Genomic DNA, 11,958 nt, shown 5'->3' with positions numbered 1-11,958 from the left:
GAAAGCAAACAGGCACAGCATGTTTGCACATCTAATGCAAAGATCTAACCACACACAGCACTTCTAAGAAATTCTAGCATAAACCACAAGAGCAAGAGGATGCAGCCCACCGCAAATTCTAAGTAGAGCACAACCACAATTGTGCCTGTAAAATTCCACATAGACACGTGTATGAAGGTACCAGGTACATAACGCCACCTAGTAGAGTTGGGCGGGTGACTTTGCATCTTGGGGTGCTCTCTCTTGATTGGTTGATGAAGTACTGCAGAAAGGCTGATCTTCACTCTGTCAAAAAGGTATAAAAGCACTCTGTGTATGCCCATGGGTCGGGCAGAATGAGAAACTCATTCTCACTGCCACCATTTATTGCAATAAATGTTTTAATAAATCTGTTTTATAATATGTACAACTGCCTGAGATTTCGTCTGGTCAATTTGGGAAGCCAATCATCCATATTACATTTCTGGTGTCCTAACATTTCTGGTGCCGTCCGTGACTCGGATGAGGGCATTTCCCTGAACCAGAGGCAGTCCCCTTTTGCCCCACTGGACAGGGCGCAGATTCCTAACGGCGCCTCTGGTCTGGTGCACACCGGCAGACTTTTTCCGGAGGATCAGAGGTGGCCCTTGAGTTTCCGTGCCCTGGACGAAGAGGCAAAAGGACCGAGGTTGGAAGGGAAGAACAGGAAAAGCCGGCTGGGGTAAGTAGAAAGGGAAAAGGTACCTTGAAGGGAATTGGCCCCCTTTAATGAGGGGAAGGGAGATCCTGATCACATCTCCAGCGTGTTGGTAGTACTCAGTTAATTAGAGGTCAACTGGGAAAACCATGCGCTTTGGGTAAGAGGCAAAGGGAGGAGGAAAATGTGTATGTTAGTAGTCAGTAGGGAGGAGGTCCCCTGACAAATAGATACTTAGGAAACAAGGAAAAACTGGGAGGTAGAGTGTGGTAAAGTGTCCAATGCATGGTATGTGTGGCAAAGTTTGCAGTGCATGCTCTGGTTGAATGAGGGGATACTTTACAGGGCCATAAATGGGAGGAGTATGGTCAAGAGGAGGGAAAAATGTGATTTCCCTAGAATTCATGATAGATAAATTCAGAATACTATAAAAGAAATTTAATTTACAAGTCCTGCCAACAACAAGTTCAGAGAAAAAGGGTGGCGCAAACCAGTATTCCCCCCCCAGAGAGAAGAAAGGCATTTTGAGAAAGAAGATGAAGAGAAAGGCAGTGGTTAAACAGCAACAAATGATGGCTCAAGGACCAGTGAGGAACCAGAAGGGGTTCAAAGGTCACTGGTGAAGGTCAGTTGCTAGGACGGAGATGTCTCGGTCAATGTAAAAGAGGAAGGAAGAGTGTTCGGAGAAAGATGGGACAAGGGGGTCCCAGCAGAAGAGAGTTTGTTGGCTTGGCAGGCATGGCAAGGAGCCGTGGTCAAGGTGACCTAGGAGTTACCTGTTGGACTTTGTTATAAACATAGGCACCCAGTATTCTGTTTTTAAATATCCTTGAAACAGCACCAAAAAGCCAAAAGAAGCATCAGACTGATTTTATGCCTAAAAGGGCTGTACAAACAGACAGCGGAGGATTGGTTCAGAAAAATCATCTCTGCAACCTTTAAAATGCTATTCACCACACTAGAAATGAGGCTACCGCCGCACAGGATACTGACAAAATGCCAGTAACGGTGCTCAGAAAATGTTTTCATATGCTTCAGTTGGCTTCAAAAGAAAAGAAAAGGAAAAAATCATGTACTTAAGTAGTTCACAACGCAAGAGACAATAGATTTTATTTGAACAATTAACATCTTTTCCCCAAGTCCTGTTGGAACTGTGCAGACTTTAGTTTTTGGGGAAACTTACAAGAATGGGGAAAAAGAGACATTTGAGTGCTTCAAAAAGCAAACTACGTTTAAAGGGTTTAACCCTCCTACCTGCAACCCCATTTCATATGTTTTTGTGACAGCAACATGTTGGAAAATTTGTAGAACTGCATATTTTAATGAAATGAATGTCTGTCAACTAAAGAATTCAGGATAAGGTAGAAGGAAGTTATACTGAATTGAGATTTGTGTGTAAAGACATTGTTTGAATCTAACACTACGTTGGAAGACAGGCTGCAACATCTCAATAACTCTCAAACCTCCGGCAGAGATGTGTGGCGTAACCCCCCTTATTTGGTTACACAAGCGATTCTGCATGATTTGTATTTGCACAACTTGTTTTCTCCTGCAACCTGCACTTGGAGACTGTGGCTGTGCCTGGCTGGTGTTGCCATTTCGGACATTCTATTGTGTGACATTGTGTGACCAAGACAGTTGCTGTGAAAGTAGGGAGAAAAAGATGTTATGCTTTGGAGGTCCATGTTTCGGCTTACAAAAACACTACTGCTCTAAATGCTTTGACTTTAAAATTTTTATGTCTCACGGAAACAGCCCGTTGCTACAAAGCAGCTGTAAGTTTTTCTTCTTCTAGAAACCACAAGACTTTGCATAATTTGAAAAACAGGCTTCAGTATCCTAGCAGAACTCAGCCGTCGGCAGCTGGATGGGAGGCAAATACGGATTTAAAGCGCCCCCCTCGACCCTGCACATGCATGAAGTTCTGTGGAAGGAAAGAGAAACCACGGGGAGATCCTGAAAGATGGACCAGACGTGGAATCCTGTTGCAAGCCTTGTGAAATTCGGCAAAGACTGCTGTAAGACACTGCTGCTATATCCCAGAGATGACTTCTCAACTAACTGCTGCTACATCCCAGAGATGACTTCTGTGTGCCAGACACACCTCAATGTCCAATACGTGGGACGCACTACCTCGGAGAGTTTGGTGGTGGACTTACCAGCAAGAAGTTCTAAAACAGCAGCGGCAGCTACAAGGACAATCTCTCTCTCCCCCCCCCCCTCCTTTGTTTTTTATCTACAGGAAATCACTCGAGCGAAGAGCGTGTAGCCTTGCGGAGCCTGACACGATGGTTCCAGCCTGACGCTAGCGAGTCCCTGAGTGGTCAATTTGGGAAGCCAATCATCCATATTACATTTCTGGTGTCCTAACAATTAGACACTGGATTCTGGACACATACATAAAGTTGGCTGAAGAAAAGAAGGTTGAAGGAGCTAGCACATCCCCAGGCCTGGGGCCCAAGTGTAGCTTCCCATTCTGGCCCTCAATACCCTTCCTAGACCATATCCCACACTGTCCCTTTCTGAGTGCTTCATTTCATTTCTACTGGCCTGGATGTGTACATGGACTACTACATAAAGATAAGAGTCACTGACATGCAACTCCTGGAAAACTGCCCACAGGGGAATGCAGCCCTCGAACTGAAAAAGATTACCCACCTCTCACATGAAGAACCACCAAGGAAGGAAAATTCAAACATGCATATTTTAATTTCTTGACAGCCATGTGGTTTGAGGCTAAGTTGCTACTCAATAAACTTCTGAGGGTGTATTGTTGCCTGAATCCACCCTCAGAGATGTTCAAATAAAGGAGTAATCCTCTTCTGGGATTGGCCTTCCTCAGAGGCAACTAATGGAATGATCGAAACTAAATGGCCTCCCCTGCCGTTTATTAGCCCCTGGTACAGAGTTTATACTGCAGGCTGCCAAACATTCATTTTTCTCATCACTTTCACTGATTTTTTTCAAGGATATTTGTATGGATTAATGGAAGCGCTTTTATATGTGAACAAAAAGGACAGATGCTCACATTAATGCTTTTGTGTAAATCTGGTAATGCTTACACAGGTAGCCTAATGGATGCATATTCCATTCAGATTGGCTGGAACCACTTCTATTCATTTTCTTTTACAATGCCTGTGTACTAAGGAGACCCCTTCCTGCATTCAAGCAGATCACATTATACTGTTTTAATGATAAATTACTGGTGCTTTTCTTCACAGCTGTATGCCCTTTCCCCCAAACAAATAAACAAAACCAAAAGCTGTAAATAATAAAACTTAGACTGTCCCACCATTTTAACTTGCCTATGTTGATAACTATTTTTAATTCAAAAATATGTGCTTTAAAGATAAATAACTACACATTTTGTAGTTTATAACTAATGTGAAAGTTCCTTTCGACTCAAGAACTAAAAATATCCATTTTGCTGTAAGGACACCAGAAATGTAATATGGATGATTGGCTTCCCAAATTGACCAGACGAAATCTCAGGCAGTTGTACATATTATAAAACAGATTTATTAAAACATTTATTGCAATAAATGGTGGCAGTGAGAATGAGTTTCTCATTCTGCCCAACCCATGGGCATACACAGAGTGCTTTTATACCTTTTTGACAGAGTGAAGTGAAGATCAGCCTTTCTGCAGTACTTCATCAACCAATCAAGAGAGAGCACCCCAAGATGCAAAGTCACCCGCCCAACTCTACTAGGTGGCGTTATGTACCTGGTACCTTCATACACGTGTCTATGTGGAATTTTACAGGCACAATTGTGGTTGTGCTCTACTTATAATTTGCGGTGGGCTACATCCTCTTGCTCTTGTGGTTTATGCTAGAATTTCTTAGAAGTGCTGTGTGTGGTTAGATCTTTGCATTAGATGTGCAAACATGCTGTGCCCGTTTGCTTTCTATCAGAGGCAGAGAGATTTAGAATTGAATATACAAAATGGAGTTCTTCTTGCTCTCCTGCGTGGCCTGACCAGGATTATTCTGGCCCTGGTCATTGCCACCCTATATTCCCTCCTCTTCAATATGGAGATGAAGAACAGGTCTGCTTCTGCATCTCCATTTGATTGACCCATTGCACTACAGTGTTTCCTGGTGTTTCCTGCTTGGTAGGGGGTTGAACTGGATGGCCCTCGTGGTCTCTTCCAACTCTATGATTCTACAGAGGAGCCAGCAGCTTCCCATGCTCCAATGTTAGGCCAAAGGATGGGCAACAGAGAGCAAAGTAAGTGAGGAAGCTTCTGCTGACTTTTCCCAGCTTGTTATTCAGCTTGTCTCAGAAGGGTTACCAGAAGGTTTATACAGACCAAGGTTCTGCATAGGGCTAAGACAATAAGAAAGAAAATTAATATTATGAGCAGAATCTCTTTTAACTATGACCAACCTGGGAGCCAAGAACTAATCTAACTCCATACACTGGGCAGACCTGCACCGTCTAGGCTAACCTTGTGGTACAAGTCAGCCTGCTTCTTAATGTTTTTAACATCACTCTCAACACGTTTACTCTAGTTGTATACAGATGTTAGTTCAGGGCCCTCAGAAGATTGCTGGGCTTCAAAGAAGTATGTAGGGCAGAAGAAGGCTAACTGGAAGCTTGCTCAAATGTTAGGTTTTTGACTTCCAGGGAAATAGTGCAAGGCAGATAGATAACTTTGGGGTGGGGGCTGCCTTTTCTACTGAACAGTTAAAATACCTAGGAACCTCCGGCTGTGATCAGGAACTAGCAGTCATTAAAGACATTAGTACATTGCTTTTCTTAAATCAAATAGCAAAATATTTCACAAACAGACCTACATTTTGTTACCTGGCACATTCAGACCTTCATTTCGAAATTTCTTAAGTTAAGGTATACAGTGTTTCTAAAATGTGTAATTATGCTATCCAAGTGAATAACGTGCATCACAAAACAGTTTCTTAAGAGTGCTACCACACATACACATGGGGTTGGAAATCTTTCCTAAGGGGGGAATAATAATTCACTGTTAGGACAGACACCATCAGCTAATTCATAGGACTATACACAAACTCTGAGAGCCTGTAGATTAAGGCATTCAGTCTGCAGAACTGTCAGTGTAAAATAACCATGAAAGTTTTTTTTTTCTGCTTCAGCTTGATGCTATAAACCAGAGTAAAAATGCTTGCTGAATTTAAGCCTGGTTCAGCTTTTGATTAATCTATTTCCATAACTCCTAAGCATTTTCTGTTGAAGTTTTTAGCCTTCGTGTTAGACCTAACTGGAAACACATATTTGCATTATACAAACATCATTTTTGTCGAAGCACAAGTGCCACTTTCTACTACATTGCATTTCCATTTGAGGCACAACAAAAAAATCGCAATACAGACTTTTGGCAACAAAGGGCTCTTTCTCTCAGGTGGGCCATGAATCTATAATGGCCACACTAGTCTTCAGAGATACTGGGTGTGTAACTATAGTTGCTGGAAATCTAAAAGCCAAGGGGCTTTGGCCACTGTTTCCAAAACTTTATGTCAGCAGGAAAATACACAGTTCTCTCTCAGCTCAGTACTGGGCTTCAATGCAAATCAGTGGGTTTCAAGAGTTCCTACACAGTTCTAAAGGCCAGGAAGATATATATATATATATATAACAATTGGAGGTTTGTCCTAGCTGAGCATTTGGCTACAGAAAGAATGGCTATTGTTCCAGTTTGCCAGAATCAGGAGAGGCTTACATTAGACCTCAGTGGGCTACCATAATTTCCAAAGCCAGAACTGAGGGGTGCACCTGGCCAGCTCTTCCAGTTACATCCCCAACCCAGCTATAGCCCTGTATCACCTAGGGAGTTGCTGGAACCCTCCCCATATCTGTATGACCTAGGGAGTTGCTGGAACCCACCCCATGGTTCAATTTCTGAAACTGTTTTGGGTCTGTTCGCTCAAGTGAGGCAGGTACACTGCCCTTCCTTCCAAATTAAGGATACTGCTTTGGGGGCAGGTAGACTTCTACTGTGGGTCCCACTCAATTGATGCCTCCCATACAAATATACATACATACATACATATATAAGGGTCTAAGATTTACTGCGTCTCCTTGTCTCCTTGATGTTTGGTGCTGCATAAGATGGACATTCCTCAACCCGTGCGTCGAGTGACAGCGTCCGGAGTGTCACAGCAGGGGCTACTTCGGTTTCCCATGCGCTGGGCATCTTTTGCCGGTCAGACGCTGCAAGGGGAAACTGGTGCACCGTGCGCTGGGTACCCACTCCTGATTAGGTACAGCAGGGTGTGGATCCAGGGGGTCATCTCAGGCACTTTCACCGGATGGAATGGATACCTCACCACCTAGGAATGAAGAGGGTCTCGTCTCCCTTCCTTCAAGGATTCACTCAGGGACTCGCTAGCGTCAGGCTGGAACCATCGTGTCAGGCTCCGCAAGGCTACACGCTGTTCGCTCGAGTGATTTCCTGTAGATAAAAAACAAAGGAGGGGGGGGGAGAGAGAGATTGTCCTTGTAGCTGCCGCAGCTGTTTTAGAACTTCTTGCTGGTTAGTCCACCACCAAACTCTCCGAGGTAGTGCGTCCCACGTATTGGACATTGAGGTGTGTCTGGCACACAGAAGTCATCTCTGGGATGTAGCAGCAGTGCCTTACAGCAGTCTTTGCAGAATTTCACAAGGCTTACAACAGGATTCCACGTCTGGTCCATCTTTCAGGATCTCCCCGTGGTTTCTCTTTCCTTCCACAGAACTTCATGCATGTGCAGGGTTAAGGAGGGGTCCTTTAAATCCGTATTTGCCTCCCATCCAGCTGCCGACGGCTGAGTTCTGCTAGGATACTGAAGCCTGTTTTTCAAATTATGCAAAGTCTTGTGGTTTCTAGAAGAAGAAAGAACTTACAGCTGCTTTGTAGCAACGGGCTGTTTCCGTGAGACATAATTTTTTTTAAAAGTCAAAGCATTTAGAGCAGTAGTGTTTTTGTAAGCCGAAACATGGACCTCCAAAGCATAACATCTTTTTCTCCCTACTTTCACAGCAACGGTCTTGGTCACACAATGTCACACAATAGAATGTCCGAAATGGCAACACCAGCCAGGCACAGCCACAGTCTCTAAGTGCAGGTTGCAGGAGAAAACAAGTTGTGCAAATACAAATCATGCAGAATTGCTTGTGTAACCAAATAAGGGGGGTTACGCCACACATCTCTGCCGGAGGTTTGAGAGTTATTGAGATGTTGCAGCCTGTCTTCCAACGTAGTGTTAGATTCAAACAATGTCTTTACCCACAAATCTCAATTCAGTATAACTTCCTTCTACCTTATCCTGAATTCTTTAGTTGACAGACATTCATTTCATTAAAATATGCAGTTCTACAAATTTTCCAACATGTTGCTGTCACAAAAACATATGAAATGGGGTTGCAGGTAGGAGGGTTAAACCCTTTAAACGTAGTTTGCTTTTAGAAGGACTCAAATGTCTCTTTTTCCCCATTCTTGTAAGTTTCCCCAAAAACTAAAGTCTGCACAGTTCCAACAGGACTTGGGGAAAAGATGTTAATTGTTCAAATAAAATCTATTGTCTCTTGCGTTGTGAACTACTTAAGTACATGATTTTTTCTTTCTTTTCTTTTCCTTTGAAGCCAGCTGAAGCATATGAAAACATTTTCTGAGCACCGTTACTGGCATTTTGTCAGTTTCCTGTGGGGGGGTGGGTAGCATCATTTCTAGTGTGGTGAATAGCATTCTAAAGGTTGCAGAGATGATTTTTCTGAACAAATCCTCCGCTGTCTGTTTGTACAGCCCTTTTAGGCATAAAATCAGTCTGATGCTTCTTTTGGCTTTTTGGGGCTGTTTCAAGGATATTTAAAAACAGAATACTGGGTGCCTATGTTTATAACAAAGTCCAGATGCAGGTAACTCTTAAGTCACCTTGACCATGGCTCCTTGCCATGCCTGCCAAACCGACGAACTCTCTTCTGCTGGGACCCCCTTGTCCCATCTTTCTCCGAACACTCTTCCTTCCTCTTTTACATTGACCGAGACATCTCCGTCCTAGCAACTGACCTTCACCAGTGACCTTTGAACCCCTTCTGGTTCCTCACTGGTCCTTGAGCCATTATTTGTTGCTGTTTAACCACTGCCTTTCTCTTCATCTTCTTTCTCAAAATGCCTTTCTTCTCTCTGGGGGAATACTGGTTTGCACCACCTTTTTTTCTCTGAACTTGTTGTTGGCAGGACTTGTAAATTAAATTTCTTTTATAGCATTCTGAATTTATCTATCATGAATTCTAGGGAAATCACATTTTTCCCTCCTCTTGACCATACTCCTCCCATTTATGGCCCTGTAAAGTATCCCCTCATTCACAACACACACTGCAAACTTTGCCACACATACCATGCATTGGACACTTTACCACACTCTACCTCCCAGTTTTTCCTTGTTTCCTAAGTATCTATTTGTCAGGGGACCTCCTCCCTACTGACTACTAACATACACATTTTCCTCCTCCCTTTGCCTCTTACCCAAAGCGCCTGGTTTTTCCCAGTTGACCTCTGATTAACTGAGTACTACCAACACGCTGGAGATGTGATCAGGATCTCCCTTCCCCTCATTAAAGGGGGCCAATTCCCTTCAAGGTACCTTTTCCCTTTCTACTTACCCCAGCCGGCTTTTCCTGTTCTTCCCTTCCAACCTCGGTCCTTTTGCCTCTTCGTCCAGGGCACGGAAACTCAAGGGCCACCTCTGATCCTCCGGAAAAAGTCTGCCGGTGTGCACCAGACCAGAGGCGCCGTTAGGAATCTGCGCCCTGTCCAGTGGGGCAAAAGGGGACTGCCTCTGGTTCAGGGAAATGCCGTCATCCGAGTCACGGAGGCACCAGAAATGTAAGGACACCAGAAATGTAATATGGATGATTGGCTTCCCAAATTGACCAGACGAAATCTCAGGCAGTTGTACATATTATAAAACAGATTTATTAAAACATTTATTGCAATAAATGGTGGCAGTGAGAATGAGTTTCTCATTCTGCCCAACCCATGGGCATACACAGAGTGCTTTTATACCTTTTTGACAGAGTGAAGTGAAGATCAGCCTTTCTGCAGTACTTCATCAACCAATCAAGAGAGAGCACCCCAAGATGCAAAGTCACCCGCCCAACTCTACTAGGTGGCGTTATGTACCTGGTACCTTCATACACGTGTCTATGTGGAATTTTACAGGCACAATTGTGGTTGTGCTCTACTTATAATTTGCGGTGGGCTACATCCTCTTGCTCTTGTGGTTTATGCTAGAATTTCTTAGAAGTGCTGTGTGTGGTTAGATCTTTGCATTAGATGTGCAAACATGCTGTGCCCGTTTGCTTTCTATCAGAGGCAGAGAGATTTAGAATTGAATATACAAAATGGAGTTCTTCTTGCTCTCCTGCGTGGCCTGACCAGGATTATTCTGGCCCTGGTCATTGCCACCCTATATTGCAACCTAGAGAGATTAAGGTTACAAATGCTGATGGGAGGTACAGACAAAATCTTAGCCTACTGCTCCCCTCCTGCATGGTTGATGATAGCCTCTTCATACAATCCTAGGGAAATGACCAGAGCACAAGCAAAGTATTTCTGAACTAACTAAACGTACACCCTGTAAGCCTTTTAGATGCTCTTGAAATATCTGGTGAAATTTTCTCCCCTTCCACAATAGGCTTTTGTAGAATTTCTTATTAGTGAGGACCTGAAGCCTGCCTGCATTAAACATTAATCCTTTGCATAATGAAACTGTGAGAATGGATTTCTATGAAATTTCACACATTTGTTAGTCTGGTAAGGAAGATGTTCATTTTCATGTCTGGCTCTCCAAGGTTTTCCAACTTAAGATAAAAATACCTTTAAAATCTTGACTAGATGCTCCATAAGGGGAAGCATTCATCTGTGGGACTCAGTGCTTCAGCTATGAAGTGCTGAAAATAAAATACTGTATCCAGAAAATGTTAGCATTTGAGAGCTCCATATTTCTTGCGTGGACACATTGAGCTTTATGCTGATGAAAAGGGACTGTGCATGAATACAATCCAGTCAAAGTTAAGCATGTTTAAGTCCTGTTGATTGCAATAGGAGAGTTAACTGCATACTTAAGACTCTCTCTTTGAAATCAGTGGGTCTTACAAGCACCAACTGGATTGTGCCTAATGTTTGGGAAAGTCTCATTAAGCTCCTATCATTGGGCACATTTTGGAAAAGACACAGAGCTTGGGGGTGAGGCCTGAATCCCCATTACTGTTGTTCTTCAGGGTGCTATGAATATGGCAGCTTTAGTTCCATAAAGCAAGTGGGATGGGGTCCCTTGGTTGGTGTTAAGATTCCGGCTCCCTCGCTTGCGCAGCCAGTGCTAGCCAGGCTCAATGAAGGCTTCCAGGTATAGAACAGACTGCTTGTTCCAAGTTAAGTTAAAATTCCATAACTGCATTATTGGAGTTTAAAATTTGAGCGCTGCTAAGACTATCGGGCAAGTGAGGTCGGAATAAGGTAGCTAATTTATGTATGTAATAATGCAGCCTTTGCCAACCTTGCACCCTCCAAACATTTTGGACTCCAATTTGGAGGCTTGGGCTTCTTTTGCATAGGTGTGATTGGTGCTTTCCATCCTTTGACCCTCTCTAGTATCTACAGAAGTGCAGGATTAGGCAATTGCCTAGGATTGCTACCTGGAAGCAGTTACATTATGACAGCCTTTGCCAACCAAGTGACCTGCAGATATTTTGGACTTCAACTCCCATCAGCCCCAGGCAGCCTGGCTAGTAGTCAGGGGTGATGGGAGTTGTAGTCCTAAACATCTTAATGGCATAAGACATTGGCTACCCCGGTTCAGGTCAAACCACCAGACCTAAGCTGTGCAATGACCAGGAAGTGCGAACATCAAAATAAGTCAATTGTCCAGTTCCCGATTTAAGCTACCACACACCCACTTCCAAGACTGCCAGTTCCACATTCCCAGAAACATAAAATTAGCGGCCATGTGATTGTAACACAGAGGTCAAAATAAGACCCATAAATTTAATAAAAAATAAACATCACTGGCAAAATGCCTTTTTAGGAAAACCTTAGACCAGAATAATACTAGAATAGGAAAACATTCTGCTTGCAGTTGCAAAGTATAACAGCCTTCTGCTGAAGCATCTCATTCTAAATGAGAAAATTAGAAATGGAAACCAAAAGCTTTTGATACATGAAGACAAAGAAGATGTCAGCATGGGTTTGTGTTGATCTGATGAAAGATTTCAAAGACGTTTTCCCTGAAGATATAGAGAAAATTTCAAAATGCAGGGATAAT

The sequence above is a fragment of the Zootoca vivipara genome, chromosome 11, assembly GCF_963506605.1.
Source record: "Zootoca vivipara chromosome 11, rZooViv1.1, whole genome shotgun sequence".
NCBI classification, from domain to species: domain Eukaryota; kingdom Metazoa; phylum Chordata; class Lepidosauria; order Squamata; family Lacertidae; genus Zootoca; species Zootoca vivipara.
This window is presented reverse-complemented; position numbering follows the sequence as displayed.